The 19,202-nt window shown below is 36.3% G+C and overlaps 1 protein-coding gene across 4 annotated transcripts in view; it reads right to left on the bottom strand.

Annotated features, from left to right (window-relative positions):
- LOC124551028 overlaps nucleotides 1-16,199 on the bottom strand; it is an 84,729-nt gene extending 68,530 nt beyond the window's left edge. For all 4 annotated transcript variants that reach the window (XM_047125877.1, XM_047125880.1, XM_047125876.1 and 1 more), the window contains exon 1: nucleotides 16,049-16,199. The gene's annotated coding sequence lies outside the window, so the exon portion shown is untranslated. The remainder of the gene's footprint in view (nucleotides 1-16,048) is intronic.
- Between the last annotated feature and the right edge of the window lie 3,003 nt (nucleotides 16,200-19,202).

Genomic DNA, 19,202 nt, shown 5'->3' with positions numbered 1-19,202 from the left:
TGTGACCAAGTGTTGTCAAAACTGAAATCTTAACAGATATTTTTACTTAAGCTGGCTTAACAGTCTCTGTTAAGATATTCATCTATGGAGTAGTAGGAGTTGCCTATCAAAAAGTCTTTCAAACTCTGTTTAAACTGTGCTTTATCTGAAACCAAGGTTTTAATGGTTGCTGCCAATTTATTGAAAATAAGTGTTCCAGAATATTGGACCCCTTTTGGACCAAGGTAAGTAATTTTAGGTCTTTATGTAGACTGCTCTTATTCCTAGTATAGATAGTATGGATTGAGCTACTGGTTGGAAACAGAGATGTATTACAGGTCAAACCATATGAAGTGGTCCAGTGATGGTTGTTTGACCATTCTTAAATATTTCAATTTTTTTATATGTGATTGACCTATATTTGAGACATATAAAAAAGTGTTTTAAAAAATTTATCTTGCACCTTTACTCAATGGCGGCCATTTTTAGGTGTAGGTGCGCGACGATTTTTCAGTCTGGAGACATTGGCGAAAATTTGAATATCTCTGCACTGGGTTACAAGTTACGACATTGCAATTGACATGATTGTTTTAAGAAAAGTATCCTCTACAGCACTGTCTATTAAACAAACTACCCCAAATTCAAAAATAACCAGTCAAAATGAAATCCAAAGTTTGGTATACAAATTTTCAAAAATCCACTTTTTAGGACCAAAAATAACAAACAAGGAGTGATTTATGAGAGTCTGTTTTTTCCTATAGTTAGATATCTTACACTACTAGCCTCATATAAACCAAAAACACTTACAAATGTTTCCTTAATTTTTTATGAATTTTTGAAATTTGAAAATTTTCATTTTTTGTGAACTATCTCAGGTGGGACTGAACATAAAAATATGATTTTTGCACAGTTTGTACACCTATATGATAGCAACGTACTGTAAGTCTCAACATTGACATCTGACTGAACAAATATATGAATTTTTGAAAATTAAGAAATAATTCACATTACTCTACAACTGATCTGATGGCCTATTTAAATGGTTTATTGTTTCATTGTAATAAAATTTAATTGTGACATATTTAGTTAACACTATCACCCAACATACATTTAGCTTATTTATTTTTAATAATGCAATATTAAACAATAGGAGCTTTTGCTTTTGTTCTACGGTAGGTTTATTGTCAATAAAGAAGTACATTATTCCTGGGTGTGGCATTGTTGTAGTCAGTCTATTCTGAAACCTCTGTTACAGTGGGTGTACATCGAGAGTGTAGAATGTGTTATGTGCTTTGTTCAGTGTGTAATCTGTAATTACTTTTGAGAGATTAACCGGGATGCAATAACATGGATGAACAGTGCTCTGTTGGACAGGTAGCAAGTTAAGTGTGTCACAAAACACTTTACGGTCCAGTTTCAAAAAACTTGAAAAATGTCAATGACTTTGATGAAGTTAGACAAACTTTGTTTAAATTTTGAGTAAGTTCTTCTGTAACATCAGTGTGTGAGTATCATGAGAAGAGAGATATTCTGAAGTATAACCACATTTTTGGAAGAAAGTGCTGTGATCCACTAAAAGTTCATAAGAAGCCCATTACTGAAGGTTGGAGGGAAATAAAACTTTAACATTTGTCTACTCCTACATCTACATGGTTACTCTGCAATTCACACTGAAGTGCCTGGCAGAGGGTTTATCGAACCTTTTTCATACTACCTCTCTACCAATCCACTCTCGAATGGCACTTGGGAAAAAGGAACACCTAAATCTTTCCATTCATGCTCTGATTTCTCTTATTTTATTATGATGATCATTTCTCCCTACGTAGGTGGGTGTCAACAAAATATTTACGCATTCAGAAGAGAAAGTTGGTGACTGAAATTTCGTAAATAGATCTCACCACAAAGAAAACCGCCTCTGATTCAGTGACTGCCACCCCAACTCGCGTATCATATCAGTGACACTCTCACCCATATTGCGCGATAACACGAAAAGAGCTGCCCGTCCTTGCACTTTTTCGATGTTCTCCGCCAATCCTACCTGGTAAGGATCCCATACCATGCAGCAATATTCCACCAGAGGACAGACAAGCGTAATGTAGGCTGTCTCTTTAGTGGGTTTGTCGCACCATAGAGTTCTGCCAACAAAGCGCATTCTTTGTTTCGCCTTGCCCACAATATCATCTAGGTGGTCTTTCCAATTTAAGTTGCTCGTATTTGTAATTCCTAGTTATTTAGTCAAACTGACAGCCCTTAAATTTGTGTGATTTATCGTATACCCAAAATTTATCGGATTTCTTTTAGTACTCATGTAGGTGACCTCTCACTTTTCTTTGTTTAGTGCTAATCGTCACTTTTCGCACCATACAGAAATTCTCTCCAGATCATTTTGTAATTGGAATTGATCGTCTGATGATTTTACTAGATGGTAAATTACAGCATCATCTGCAAACAATCCAAGGGGACTGCTCTGATTATCACCTAGACCATTTATATAAATCAGGATTAGCAGAGGTCCTATGACACTACCTTGCGGAATGTCAGATATCATTTCTGTTCTACTCGATGATTTACAGTCTATCACTACGAACTGTGACCTCTCTGAGAGGAAATCATGAATCCAGTCACACAACTAAGACGATACTCCGCATTCACACAATTTGATTAATAGTCACTTGTGAAGAATGGTATCAAAAGCCTTATTGAAATCTAGGAATATGGAATCGATCTGAGATCCCCTTTCGACAGCAATCATTACTTCATGAGAATAAAGAGCTAGCTGTGTTGCACAAGAATGATATTTTCTGAATCCGTGTTGGTTATGTATCAATAAGTCATTTTCTTCAAGGTGATTCATAATGTTTGAATACAGTATATGCTAGAAAATCGTGCTGCAAACTGAGGTCAGTGATATGGGTCTGTACTTCAAGGTGTTACTCCTATTTTCTTTCCCGAATATTTGTGTGACCTGTGCTACTTTCCAGTCTTTAGGAACAGACCTTTAGCCAAGTGAGTGGTTGTATATGATTGTTAAGAAAGACACTATTGTGTCTGCATACTCTGAGAGGAACCTGATTGGTATACCATCTGGACCGGAAGACTTGCCTTTCTTAAGTGATTTGAGTTGTTTCGATACACCTAAGATATCTACTTTTATGCCACTCATGCCAACAGCTGTTCTGATTTCAAATTCTAGAATATTTACTTCGTCTTCTTTCCTGAAGGAATTTCGGAAAGCTGTCCTTGTTATGTGAGAGTGAAACAGCTTCCCAAGTGAAACATAAAGTGATTCCTGGAAATTCCCTGTGTCCAAACTGTTGCTCAAAAATATTTGTTGTGAATCCAGAACCAGAATCATGTAACCTTGTTAATGACATTTATATTCCTAATGAGGAAGCTGTTAGAATATTGGATTTTGCTTGTTCTAAGTTAGATGTTTCTCCTGCTTCGAAAATAATAAAATTAAGTAGCAGAAAAAGAAAAATGGCTATTGAAAATAAGGTACAACAAATTTCAGACAAAATTAAAAGACTTGGAATCATGCTTTAATAATACAGATACCAACATTATTTAGTTACAGTACATGACATAGCTCCATGCAGTATATCAAATCAGACTTTCAAAGCAGTGCGTTCAATTAACAATATAAATATTGCAAACTTTAGGGAAAGCCTACAGCAACTAGACTGGGATGAAGTGTATAAGGAACCTGATGCAAACTTGAAATATAACTTATTTCACGATACATTTTTAAGGGTATTTGAAAATTGTTTTCCCAAGAAAATAGTTAAACATAATTCCAAGAAAACATATAAAAAACCATGGCTAACTAAAGGAATAAGAATATCTTGCAACCGTAAAAGAGAACTGTATCTAACAGCAAGAGGGAGTACTGACCCCGAAATTGTTCAATATTATAAAAACTATTGTGCGGTACTAAGAAAAGTTATTAAAAAGTCCAGAAGCATGTGTATCATGTCTGAGATCAGTAACTCTGATAATAAAATTAAAGCAATTTGGAATATTATTGAAAGGGAAACAGGGCAACCAAGAGCACAGGAAGACTTCAGTGCCATAAAACTGAATGACAAGTGTACTAACAAACAATCAGAAATTGAAAGTATTTTCAATAACCATTTTTTAAATGTTGTGGAGAAAATAGGATCTAGATCTTCACTAGCAGAGGCAAGGCTACTAATAGAAGAGGCCATACCTGTGCAGTTTGAAACAACTGTAATTCCACCAACCTCTCCCTCTGAAATCAGTAAAATAATAAACTCACTGAAAAGTAAAAGCTCTTACGGAATGGATGGCATTTCCAGCAAGGTACTTAAAGCTTGTTCCCCACAGATAAGTAGGATTCTCAGCCACGTATGTAATAGCTCTTTGGAGCAGGGTGTTTTCCCCGATAGACTGAAATATGCCATTGTAAAACCATTGCATAAAAAGGGGGATACGTAGGATGTGAACAACTACCGCCCAATCTCTCTTCTGACAGCTCTATCAAAAATTTTTGAGAAAGTAATGTATTCAAGAGTAGCCTCCCATATTTGTAAAAATAAAGTACCAACAAAATGTCAGTTTGGTTTTCAGAAAGGCTTTTCAACAGAAAATGCTATATACGCTTTCACTGATCAAATATTAAATGCTTTGAATAACTGGACATCACCCATTGGTATTTTTTGTGATCTCTCAAAGGCCTTTGATTGTGTCAATCATGGAATTCTTTTAGATAAGCTAAATCATTATGGTTTGAGGGGGGCAGTGCACAAATGGTTTAATTCATACTTAACTGGAAGAATGCAGAAAGTTGAAATAAGTGGTTCATGTAATGTTAAAACAACAGCTGTTTCCTCAAACTGGGGGGCTATCAAGTACGGGGTCCCACAGGGTTCGGTCTTAGGTCCTTTACTGTTCTTGATATACATTAATGACTTACCATTCCACATTGATGAAGATGCAAAGTTAGTTCTTTTTGCTGATGATACAAGTATAGTAATAACATCCAAAAACCAAGAACTAAGTGATGTAATTGTAAATGATGTTTTTCACAAAATCATTAAGTGGTTCTCAGCAAACGGACTCTCTTTAAATTTTGATAAAACACAGTATATACAGTTCCGTACAGTAAATGGCACAACTCCAGTAATAAATATAGACTTTGAACAGAAGTCTGTAGCTAAGGTAGAATTTTCAAAATTTTTAGGTGTGTCCATTGATGAGAGGTTAAACTGGAAGCAACACATTGATGGTCTGCTGAAACGTCCGAGTTCAGCTACGTATGCTATTAGGGTTATTGCAAATTTTGGTGATAAGAATCTCAGTAAATTAGCTTACTATGCCTACTTTCATTCACTGATTTTGTATGGCATCATATTCTGGGGTAATTCATCGTTGAGTAGAAAAGTATTCATTGCTCAAAAACGTGTAATCAGAATAATTGCTGGGGCCCACCCACGGTCATCCTGCAGACATCTATTTAAGGATCTAGGGATCCTCACAGTATATATATTCACTTATGAAATTTGTTGTTAATAATCCAGCCCAGTTCAAAAGTAATAGCAGCGTGCATAGCTGTAACACCAGGAGAAAGGATGATCTTCACTATGCAGGGTTAAATCTGACTTTCACACAGAAAGGGGTAAATTATGCTGCCACAAAAGTCTTTGGTCACCTACCAAACAGCATCAAAAGCCTGACAGATAGCCAACTAACATTTAAAAGTAAGTTAAAAGAATTTCTAGATGACAACTCCTTCTACTCATTGGCTGAATTTTTTGATATAAATTAAGGGGGGGGGGGGGGGGGGGGGAACTTAAACATTAGTGTCATGCAATATTTTGTGTAATGTAATATCTTGTACAGACATCTTTTATTAACCGACACGTTCCACATCATTACGAAGTGTCGTATTCATGATCTATGGAACAAGTATTAATCTAATCTAATCTCAAGAAGAAGAAAACCTACCACCAGCATCGTCTGACACTGAATATTTGAGCTTAATAGAGAAATTAAAAATCAAATGTTCAGTGACATCTAAAGAGGAAAAAGTTAAAATTTTAACTTTGCTCACTGACTCATGGTCAAGAGGAAAAAATAGTTCATGAATTCAACATTTCTCATTGTTTGGTTAATACGAAAATTAGAGAAAGAGGAAGGCATTTGTCTAGTTTTAGGAAAGAAGAAAGGAGTAGGTATAAGTGAAGAAACAATTAAAAAGATCCAGCGTTTTTTGAAGATGATGAAGATAGTAGAATGTGCCCAGGTTGCAAAGATAGCAAAAGAGTTGTTATAAATGGAGTTAAAATAACAAAGCAAAAACGACGAGTGCTGTCAAATTTAAATGAACTTTAAGTAGCTTTCAAAAATTCTCATCCTGAATGCATAATTGGAGGGTCAAAATTTTGCGACCTCCACCCTAAGTGGTGTATTTTGCCTGGATCCTCAGGGACACACTCTGTATGTTTTTTATTATCATCAAAATGTCAAACTGATTACTTCGATTGAAAAACTCAGTGATATTAGAACTACAAAGGGTTACTAGATTTAATGGTCTGTGACACTAACAGTTATGACTGCATAATGAGTTTGAGTAATAAATGCCCTGGTAAGGAGGCAGTTATTGAATTGTTTTAATAAATATGATAAGAAAATGCCCGGCGGTATTACCTTCAAACAGTGGGTCACAACTCACAGGGCAGAAATGACAGTGCTTAAATCTCAGGAAGAGTATTTGGAATCTTTAATTGATAACTTACAAAAATTCAAAAGTCACCACTATGTTTCTAAAATCCAGAGTAAGTTTTTGAAGGACAAAAAAGCACAACTTGATGAAACTTAATGCATAGTGCTAGCTGATTTTGCAGAAAATTTTACAATTGTGATTCAGGATGCAATAAGTCATTTTCTTCAAGGTGATTCATAATGTTTGAGTACAGTATATGCTAGCAAATCCTGCTGCAAACTGAGGTCTGTGATATGGGTCTGTACTTCAATGGGTTACTCCTATTTCCTTTCCTGAATATTTGTGTGACCTGTGCTACTTTCCAGTCTTTAGGAATAGACCTTTTAGTCAAGTGAGTGGTCACTTGATATGAGAAAGATCAAGTTTGCGGCAGTTCTTCAATTTGCATTCTAAGCGAATACTTGGAGCACAACACTTTGGCTGTACATGTGTTCCAAAAGTAGATAATAAATTACATAAAAGAAAATTTTCCCAAGGGTGAGAAGCTGATATACTTTTCAGATGGAAGTGGTAGTCAGTATAAGAACAAAATGAATTTACAAATCTGTGCAACCACAAAGTAGACTTTGGGTTGGAGGCTGAATGGCACTTTCTTGCATCTTGCAATGGTAAAAATGCATGTGATGGAGGAGGTGGTACAGCAAAATGTGAAATAAGTAGAGCCAGCCTACAAAGACCAACCACAGACCAAATTCGCACAGTACAGGACACCAAGAAGTGGAAAGTAGTGTTTTTACAACTGAGTCAGCTTCCAACAAAAGCTAAATTATGATGTGTATAAAGTGAAAAAAGTGTGCTACAAATGTGAAAAATGTACCGGTAATTCTATGCGACGAGTGTGATTGTTGGATACATTTTTTATGTTCAAAGTTAAAAGACGATGATCTTCCAGACAAAAATAGTGAATGGCGGTGCAAAGTTTGCGTGGAGGGTAAAGACAATATGACGCTGCTGGAGGAAAATAAACGTCAGGTAAACACAGACTATGATACCCTACAAGTTATTTTATCTGCTGTTATGGAAGAGAACTTAGCTTTGGCTAAAGAAAACGAGAAAGTGAAAAAGGAATATGCAGTGATTGACTTGGAAATCACCAAAAAACTTTCTGAAGATAAGGTTAGTTCCTCACAATTAAATAATCAATGTAGGCCAAAGGGCAGTTTACAAAGACAGTGGGACATTGTTCCTATCACAAAAAAGCGCAATCCTGCACTGAGGAAAGATAATGTAAATTTTCCGGCCTTGAAAAATAGATTTAGTGTTCCTGAACATCTTAATGTTACAGAAAAAAAGGCTGAAGTTGGCTCACAAGTTAAGCAGCCTAACCCAAGTTAGCCTAATGAAAGTGAAGTGATTAAAGAGCGCAGTAAAACTCTTACATTAAATACCAATGGAAGTAATGAAACGAAACGCCCAAAGTCACCAAGCTCTAAAGGCGTACCTAGGCCTGTGAAATACATGTCTATGCAGATAGCCAAAGACGGAAAATACAAGTTATTATTGAAAACAGTTCGAGCCATCATGTGTCAGCCACAGTAAAACTGGTGCAAATTTGAAGATGATGTGGCAAGTTCTTCAGCAACTGATTCTATTGAAATGACAGTTTTTCTTGCTGGAACAAACGATGTAGCGAAAAATGAGGGAAAAGGTGTCTTTCTGTCACTAAGAAAAAAATTGCACCAACAACAAAACAGAAAAATTATCCTCTTCTCAGTACTGTTTCGACATGATCTCCCATTCTGGTCGTGTGTGAATGTAGAAGTGGCACGGATTAATGAAGAAACTTAGTACATACTTTAGAAATGTGTCTTTTGTAAAGGTAACTGACTTGGGTAAAAGATTCCATACATCTGAACAAACATGGAAAAAATGTGAGTGATGAAATCATCAATCTAGCTGATAAGCTGGGCATAGCACAAATTAATAGGTTGGAGACAATACCACTTAGTTTTAAGGAAAATTCTTTTTTTACAGGTAACAAGGAAGACCAGGGCCTAGTTGGTTTGCCCAGATTCACAATGGACAACCAGTTTAAAGATAAGCAAGATTTCATACATATACGTACTAGGCCCTTGAATATGGTCAGGGAACATATGAAAGGTCGGAACTAAAATAGCATTAAGAATTTTGAATGTCATAGTTCTTCACCTTGCCACACAGTTCAGTATGAAGTTAGTCATTGTTTTGAGAAAAACAGCAGTAATAAGGATAGCCCTTGTAATAAAACTTATACATCAACTTTCTCATTTAAGCTAGGCTATCTCAATGTTGAAGGTATAAGTGGAAAACATGTAGTTTTAAATGATTTTACAAATGAGAATATGTTCGATTCATTGTGTTTGAGTGACCACTGGTGCAAAGACAATGAAATTTCTTTTCATGTATTAAATGATTTCCAGTTAGTTAATAGTTTTAGCAGAGAACAATATATTCATGAGGGTGTGTCAATTTATGTTAAGAAAACTTTAACACACAGTAGTAGTAGATTAGATTTGGGCTTCATCTGTACTGAGTTGCACTTTGAAGCTACAGGTATATATCTTGAAAATTTAAAAATTGTCATTGTATCACTTTACAGGTCACCCAATGGTGATCCACTAATCTTTTTAGAGATACTTGAGAGTTTATTAAATTTTTTTCATGGACCCCAGTGGAGAAAGTATAGTATAATGATTGGTCATGACATGCTGCATTTGATATAACAAAAGATACACACAGTGTAAATGAATTTAAAAATCTCTTAAGACAATTTAATTTTAGTTTTACTAACTACAAACCTACAAGAGAGACTGCTTGTCTTGACAATATACTTACAAATGTTAGTAGAGATTTAATATGTTCCGATGTAGCTGTTTTTGCCTTCTCACATCATGATTCAGTTTGGGTAGAAATAAGATGACTTAATATGAAGTCTACAGAGCTTGAAGAGCCTAAAGTGGCCATAACAAGACCAATAACACAGGACAAAATTTTAAATTTTAAGGTTTCACTCAAGAATTATGATTGGGAAGATTTGTTTAGCAATAATAGTCATTGTTCTGCTAATATAATCTTTCATAGATTTTTCAGGCTTTCTTAACTATTTTTGAGACAAGCTTTCCTTGGTACAAAAATAAAGTCAATCCCAACACATGTAGTTACACAAATAAGCATAGGCATAAGAATGCATGGTACACTTTTGAACTAGCCGATATGAAATTTTTTAAAAATGTATTTAGATTTTTATAGACTACACAAAACAGATGAGGCTAAGTTGAGATACTTATGAGCAAGGAAGGATTATAAACATGCAATCAATGAGGCTAAGAAACAACATAACTTTTTTAGTATTGAGTCATCCAAAAATAAATGTAAGAGAGCATGTAATGTAATAAACTCAGTGGCCAAAAGCAAACAAAAAGTGGTTGTAGCCATATCACCAACTGAGTTTAATAACTTTTGTGTGCAATCTGTTAATGAAATTTGTGGAACTATTGTTAGGCCTCAGGAAATTGCATCTGATATTTAAAAACAATGTAATAACGTAAGTTGTTCATTGAAAGACAATTTTTTTTTTCTCAGAGGTGACACCAGATAGGCCTATTGTTTTAAGTATTGTAAATAATTTTAGGCCTTCTGATAGTGTAGATATAAATTATCTTTCTAGTAATATGTTAAAAAACAGCCAGTTGTATAGTACTTCATCTCACTTATTGTGTAAATAAATGTTTAAATGAAGGTGTATTTCCAGAGGTGTTAAAATTATCAAGAGTTGTGCCCATTTATAAGAAGGGAGAGAAAAATTGCCATTCTAGTTATCGCCCAGTATCTCTGACACCAGCTTTTTCTCAGGTTTTTGCTGCACAATTTGGATTTAGGAAGGGCCAAATCTACTGTTCATACTACTGACTCTTTGATGAAAACGGTGCTTAGGGCTTATGAGGGGAAGAACTTTGCTCAGGCTACTTTTTATGACCTTAGCAAAGCCATCGACTGTGTAGAGCATAGTTAACTTCTCAACAAATTAGTTCATTATGGCATCATTAACAATAATGTAGATAACATATCTGAATCATTTCTTAATAACCGTAAACAAATTGTGCATAATGGGAACGAGAGATTGCAGGTAGCTGACGTTAAGTGCAGTGTGCCACAAGGTTCAGTTTTGGGACCTTTGTTATTCATTCTAATGATAAATGATTTGCCTTTTTATATAAATACACACTCCATCCTCTATGCTGATGATACTACTTTTTTCAATAATGATTCAGACTTTGATGCCCTTCAAACTATGACCAAAGCGACACTATCGCAAGCAGCAATCTGATTCTGAGCTAATCTGAGAGTAAAACTCGGCAAACAGTATTTAGTTTCAGAGATTTGCCAGTAGAAGACTGTCTAGGTAGTGTTAGGTATTGTCACTGATAGTTAATTGTCTTGGGAGCCACACATTCGTATGTTAGTGCAAGGTTGTCTAGAGTGGTATAGTTCTTAAGAAATTTAAAAAAATTGTGTACCTTTGGGTTATGTAAGAACAGCCTTTTTGCTTTTCTTCATAGTAACATATACTATGTTCTTTTATTTTGGGGTAATAGTAGCACATTCAGGATATTTTGGTACTACAAAAGAAAGTTATTAGGATTACTACAAACTCAGAAAATCACGTCCACTGCAGGTCACTGTTTACTGACTTAAAAATATTAACTGTAATAAACTTATACATTTACACTGTTCTCTTATACACAAAAAATAACTTACCAGAATACCAGCTTAGACAGGATCTACACTCCCAGTGCCCTAGAAATAATAGGCATATTGACACACCTTACTGTAAATTATCGAAAACATTGAAGAGCAATCAAGTTATTGGTATGAAAATGTTCAACAAACTGCTTGTAGAATGGGTAGAAGCTACACTTGACTTATTTAAGCACAGATTGTACATTTGGTTATTGATTAATCCTTATTAATGAATTTTATGAATGTGATAGTTTGTTGACATAGAAGTAACTGTTGGAGAGAGAGTACCATAATTTCTCTAATGCTGTTAATGTAAGATGCTTTATTCGTGTTTTTGTAATCCTCACACTGTCTATAGCTGTAATCAGTTGAATGACAATATAATTTAATTTTTTATTTATTTATTTGTATGTCTTTTGCAAGGATAATATTGCTGATCTAGATAGAAGAAGTGGTTCTGCATTTGAAAACACTTCAAACCAGATTTGAAAACTGTACAACAATAAAAGGAACAAGGCATTTCCACAAATTCCTTGGCAGAAGGGTCGACCGAAGCATCCGATCCCACCCGTCGGCTTTGACCCGTGACTTAAGGCTATTGTGTGTGACGTCACGACGATGCGGAATTTAGTTTGTGAGAGTGGCGTGTTTGTAGGTGTCGTTTTGATGCGATCGGTGGTGCTCTCTGGTGGGGTGTTAGGTGATGTTTTTGGTTTAGTTTGCGAGTGTGGCATCGTGTGTGAATTTTGGTAAATTGCTTTTTTTATGTCTTTGGTAGGTATGGATATGACTGACAGGGTCAACAGTTTTCAGTTGTCGGCTACGACAGGTGACAGTGCGTTGTCACTAATAAAATTTCTTCAACTATTCAAATTTTTGGATGAAGTCATGAAGTGTTCAGTATGTCGTGAAGAAATGAGGCTTAGTTAAAGTTCCGGTGTCTTGGATCAGGGATGGCTGTATGTGGAGATGTCATAAGGATAACAGGTCAAGGGAAGTGTTCGATCCCAATGTGTGGCTGTGAATGTTGGTATTGGTATCGGGAGATGTTTTTTAGCTATATAGGTCAAGGGAAGTGTTAGGTCCTAATTTACAGGATCAGGAGCTGCTGTTGAGCTATATAGGTCAAGGGAAGTGTCCGATTCCAGATGATATTGTGTTAAGTGGTACTCAGGGAGTTTTGTGATGTCGGTTTTTTTCGTCGTTTTGCGTGGTTTTCTATGGGAGTGGGTGTCTAAATTTGTTTATATTCAGTTTGTCCCCTCTCAAAAACCCCCTATTTCCCGCGCTTGTCCAGTTAGCGTCATTAGGCTTTTTGTGGAACGTGTGTGTGTTTTGTTTTTCGATGTATTTTCGTCCTCATAATGTGTACGTAACGACTTTATATGCGCCATATTGGAATCGTGGTTTATGGTCGTTTCCGCCATATTTGTGACGTCGTGGGTCAAAGCAGACGGGCGGGATCGGACGCTTCCGTATTTCCTTGCAGAAAACTTAGTTTGATGCTACGTAACACCAGAAACCGAAATTTATCAGGATCATTGAGTCATTAAAATTACATCTCTGTCTTTAATGTCGAATGACATAGTGGCATGTGTGTATGGACGGTGGTGGCTTGCAGAGTTTGAAAGAATAAGTTTGGAAAACAATGATGTTTTTGTGCATTTTTACCACCCTGCTGGCCCAAGAAAACCATTCAAGAAATCTACTAGTGACAAAGTTTAGATACCAATGAGAAATGTTTTAAGGAAACTTTCAGGTTCTTGAACTTACTACAGCAACTGGGAGGTGTTATTCTACATCACAGAAGCTGTCTGAAGAAATAAAGTGTTCTTAACATTCACCACCAGGTTTAGGAAGTCGCATCTCTAAGGATGTTAATTGCAAATATTTATTTTAAGTATGTCAGAATAATATAAATGTTTATTTCAGTGATGTTTCCAAAAATTTGTAGATAATTCAGTAGGCTACCTTACTTCAATAACAACTGATTGTATCCCGCCAATATCACACATGAATAGGCAACAGCAATAAGATCAGTTGTAGAGTAATGTAAATTATTCCCTCATTTTCAAAAATTCATATCTTTGTTCACATTCAGATACCAATGTTGAAATTTTTACTTTACATTGTCATCATATAGGTGTACAAACGGTGCAAAAATCATATCTTTATGCTCAGTCCCACCTGAGATAACTAACCCCAAACTTAACAAAAAGTGAGAATTTTCCAATTTCAAAAATTCATAAAAATTAAGGAAACATTTGTAAGTGTTCTTGCTCTATATGAGGCTAGTAGTGTATGATATCTAACTATAGGAAAAAATAGACTCTCATAAATCACTCCTTGTTTGTTAATTTTGGGCCTAAAAAGTGGATTTTTGAAAATTTGTATACCAAACTTTGGATTTCATATTGACTGGTTATTTTTTAATTTGGGGTATTTTGTTTAATAGACAATGTTGTAGAGGGCACTTTTCTAAAAACAGTCATGTCAATTGCAATGTTGTAACTTAACCCAGTGCAGAGATAATTATATTTTTGCTAACTTCTCTCAACTGAAACGTCATGTGCTTACAAACGAAAATGGCAGCCATTCAGTAAAGGTGCAGGATAATTTTTTTTAAAAACTGTTTTGAACTTCTCAATTATAGGGTGGTCACATATAAAAAACTAAAAAGTTAGAAATGGTCAAGCAACCAACATAATTTTTATTGGACCACCTCATTTGGATTGACCCTTACTTGCAACAAAGTTCATTACCGGTAAGGAATAAATATACTGAGAAGCAGTGGTTAGAATACTAAGTTCCTTGAACAGACTTCTACAAGATGTTCTTCAATTTACACTACAAATGATTCTTATCACACGCTTTTGCACCCTAAAGCTTTTGCTCGGTTTGACAAGTTGCTTCAGAATATGATCCCATATGATAGAATAGAATGAAAGACACAAAGTATGCAAGTTTTTTATAACTCCTACCTCTGACAATGTTTTTCATACTGGCTTATCACTACACAGCTGTTCAACGTGTGTGTTTGTGTGTGTGTGAGTGAGAGAGAGAGAGAGAGAGAGAGAGAGAGAGAGAGAGAGAATAGTAGAACTGGTAAAAATAAGCAAGACATAAACGATAAGCAGCTGTCAGCGCTACTAACAGCATGTTGGAATGCTCGTAGAAAAGGACTCTCGCTTCTTTCATTTTGTTCTTAGTAATCAAGGCAAGTGTAAACATTTACTGACTTAATATGTGAAGTATTGTCCCATTCCTCTATTTTAATTGGTAAATTTACAAAAGCACTTTTATAAATGTCCAAATTAAAAGCATTTAAAACTGCTTTGGGAAAATTCGCGGGCATATGCGCATTTAGAAAAGAACTGCCAACTGAGTATTTACCCAGCTCACATCACTAACTGTACCTGATAAGAAACTTTAAGAAGCTGTGACAGTCAAAAAACAATTTATCTATGGGCTAGTACAATGGGGAAATATTTATAGTTCCCAATTTGTACGTACTCCCAAGTTCTTGTTTATGCCAAAGAGAATGCACATGCACATGAAGCCAGGACCTGAAGCGTGATAAATGTTCCATGGAGTAACCTATCCAAGACTAAAAATAATTTTACACACAACGGCTTGGTGTTTCTGTACCAGATACAACAAAGTGTTAGAGAATTGCCACGCAAATTTAAAAGGGTTATGGAATCATGGCTAAAATGAAAGTCCTACAATGTTGAGGAATTCATAGGCAATAGCGTAAACGATTTAATAATTTAATTATAATGTGAATTAAATGATGTGCATTATAAGCTGTGTAATATAGATGTGTAAAGCTATATTCCGTACTAAAATATTCTGTAAAGAAATAAGTTTTTCCAGACGATGTCTAATGCAATGGCAATGTTATCTTCAGGCAAATAAAACGATTTAATTGCCTCATTCGACAAAACGATTCTAACTTGTAATCTAAACTTAAGTAATTACTGAGCTTTTTGAATAAATCTACCACAAAACATTCTGAACTGCACCGTTAATTCAGTCAAGTTCTCACAAATTTCAAGACTATACGTATCTAAATACACAACAGGCAGTCTATAAAATTTTAAAGAAGCAAATACATTAAGTCCACTTGAAGCATGTTTCCCTAGTTATCTGGACACAATAGCATTGCATAAGTCGATCTCGGTTGCTCAAACTTTCAGCAGTTACTAACAGGCTACTCAGTATTCATAGTTTACCTATTGCAAAGTTATTAAGCTGCTCTCCTGACTGACTAGACTGATCAGTTTTTTCAGAAAACTGAATTTTCATAAGCTTCAACCAATAATTTTTACCAATCGTGTGAACATTCATTCTACCTGAACCACAGAAAGTTGCAAAAAACCTAACTTATCCCTGCTGTTGCAAGTCCATTCATTACATGGTACCGCGGACTTATATATACCGATAAGCACCCGCCATCGCAATTATAAACATATAACAGACCTACGCGCTTCGTGCTTACTACAGGGCAACGAACGCATCCAAATAACGGGCTACGGTATCGATTGCAGTTACTAAGTCCATAACCACAAGCACGGAAAAGGTTTTGGTACTTTTAGAACGTACCTCAGCCACACAAATCACTTCGCAAAAGCAGTACGATGTTCCGCCTCCTTTTTTACACCACAGTTACTTCAAAAAATATTCTTTCTAATGACCGACACCATACTAACTCTACACCACCTTGTACCATTCAACAATGCGCAGGCTCCAAGGTTCTGACGCCTGACAGGTTGTCCAACATTGCGAAATGAACAAGCGCAACAGCATTGCATTTTTGAGAACATCTAGAACTAAAGCCACCAATAAAATACGTAATCATTTGTTTCTTTTTCTATTTTTAATGTGTTAATATAGCAAACATGATTTGTAAATGTCAGTGTTCTCAGATAGAGTAAACTTTCAAAGTACATGTTTCTTGTATTATGTCTCTCCGCCAACATCACGAAATTAAATGTTTTAACACCAATGGAACACAACTTCTGCCTCATAGGATCATTCCGAGCTTAGAAAAATGACAGTTTCTGTTTACTTAGGAACCTTTTTCTTTCATTATTGTTGTTTCATGACCCCTCGGCGGATGTGAGTGGGGGCAAGGATGGAGGGAAGGGCCCGCTGTTCACACGGTAGCCCGATGTAAGGGGGAAAAAGGGTGGGGGTGCCCTTCTAAAACATACGGTACCTCTGAATTTATTCTAAAAGATGAAGTTAACGGGTGAATACATGTCTTATAATGCTGTCGTCACGAATTGAAAAACAGTGATAAAGATGTGTACTAAGAAAACTCGAAAAACACTGGACACGACAGGAGATTTACTGACCATTAAAAACGGAGCACCATACACTTTCACTAAAATGGAAAAAAGGACCTGCCCTGCGACGTCAAATTGTATATGGAAAGAAAGATGGACACTGGGAAAGATTGGGAAGTGGTAGTGATGGGCAATGAGGGCTGGTGTGATGCGGTGACGAGATAGGGGTGGCTGTGGGGGACAAGGAAAGAGGTAGGTGATATTGGGATCTATGGATTTGACAGGAAAAGGGGGTGAGTGGGAGGGGGGGGGGGGGGCAACAGGAAAGGGAAAAATGAGGAAAAGGAGGAGATGATGAGGAAGGAGCCCTTGGGGGGGGGGGGGAGGGGGGGAGGTATGGTAGGATGAGTGTATGTTGGGGCAGAGTTCGTGGTTCAGGAGGGGGAGACGATTGGAATTTCTTTAAGAGAGGAAATGAAGAGTCTGCAATGGAGGGATGGAGGGCCGATGGTATGAGTAGGTAGAGTCACAGCAACCCATTATGATTGGAAAGGAGAGGGGGGGGGGGGACAGTGGGAGTGTAGGATTCAAGTTAATGGATGGTGTAGGTTATTTGGAGGTGTTCAGTGTCATCGAGGGGAGGTGTAAGTTTAGTGAGATGGTAAAGGATCCTTGTGGGGGAAGGTAACTGGATGCAGAAAGCAAGGCGGAAAGCACAAGGTTTGAGGATCTGAAGGGACTTATAAAACTTTGGAGGGACAGATATCCATGCGATAACTGCATAACAAAGAATGGGGCAGATCAGGTATTTGTATGTATAAAGGACAGTGGAGAGGTGCAGTCCCCATGTTCAGTCACTTAGTAGTTATAGTCTAAGTGAACTTTTTGTTGGATGGTTAGTAGGTGAGGTTTTCATGTTAGTTGCAGGTTGAAGGTAGTCCAAGGTATTTTAGTGTGTTATTTAGCCGGATGAGATGGTTGTAAATGGTGAGATACAAGTCATAGAGATGGAAAGTGTGGGTGGGACATCCTTTAATTATCACGTGGGTTGTGAAGGAGTTAATCCTAAAGGGCCATTTGTTACCCCATGAGATAAACTGACTGAGGTGGATTAGAAGGGATCATAGGGATTTCTAGAGAATAGGATAGAGGTTTGATTTGATTTTTTATTTGGTGTTGTTGATTATGAACTGTACAAAGGGTTCACTACTAATATAGGACAAGTGAAGAGAAATAATACAAAATTATGTGAGCATTCTGTATATCATACAAATATTTCTTTTCTATGAACGATCGGTTGCAGACAATATTACAACCTGCATTTTACTGGTACAAGGGGAAGTGAGTGCTTAATAGTAGAATGAATGGAAGTACACATTTTAATTCCAGTGTCACTAATACACATTTTAACCTATGATATAAATAAATTTACATTTTCTTATTATAATTGATGTTACAAATACACAATTTCATCCTCATGACATAAATAAAGATTTTCTTTCAAGGACGGTTTTTTCCAATCTAAATGATTTCCTCTATTTTTACTCAATTGGATACTGTACTAGCCAAGGAATTCATTAATTTTATGGGAAGTTTTTTTCTCTAAGGAATGGTTTTTAGTTTCCTTTTGAATATGTGTATGTTATTATTTTTCTTTTTTATATTGACAGGAAGCTTGTTACATATTTTTGTTCCTGACTCAGTTACTCCCCTATGGACTTCTGAGAGAGTTGCAGAGCCTTGGTGGAAATTTTTCCTGTATTGTGTTGTGTTTGTGAATGTCACAGTTTTTCTGGAATAATTCCTTGTTGCTAGCTGTCAGCATCATCAGTGAGTACATATACTGATTTGTAACAGTAAATATCCTGATAGTCTTAAGGAGACCTCCTCAGGGTGTTCTTCAGAGACTTCACATATTAGACTCACTGCTTGTTTTTGAAGTCTTAAGACTTTTTCAACTCCTGTAGTATTTCCACAGAAGATAATAACATAGGAGAGTACAGAATGGAAATATGTAAAACATGACAACAGCAATATTTCTCTGTCAACAAGGTGAGAAATAGTTCCCACGGCAAAACGTGCTGTGCTAACTTTCTTGACCAGTTGATCAATTTCCTCTTTCCGTCTTAGCTGGCTGTCTATCTGGATGCATAGGAATTTTGTATGTGTGATTTCATAACTTTTTGGTAGTTGACCTCCATTTCAGGAACTCGGAGTTTTTTTATTTACAGTCTGAAACTGTATAATGTTAGGTTTTGAGAAATTTAGGGGTACGCTAATTGCTGTGAACCATTTTTGTACTTGATTAGTCACTGTCAGGGCTGTATCCTGCATTGTGGAATTGGGACCCTTGATCATAGTGCTCGCATCATCTGCAAACTAGACTACTTTTGCTCTTTCATTAATTGTAACTTGTAGACCAGATGATCGAGCCCTGGGGGGACTCCGTATTTTACATTTTCCCAGTC

The sequence above is a fragment of the Schistocerca americana genome, chromosome 9 (genome assembly GCF_021461395.2).
Source record: "Schistocerca americana isolate TAMUIC-IGC-003095 chromosome 9, iqSchAmer2.1, whole genome shotgun sequence".
Lineage (NCBI taxonomy): Eukaryota > Metazoa > Arthropoda > Insecta > Orthoptera > Acrididae > Schistocerca > Schistocerca americana.
The sequence above is the reverse complement of the archived record's forward strand: the minus strand, read 5'-3'. Positions and strand labels throughout refer to the sequence as shown.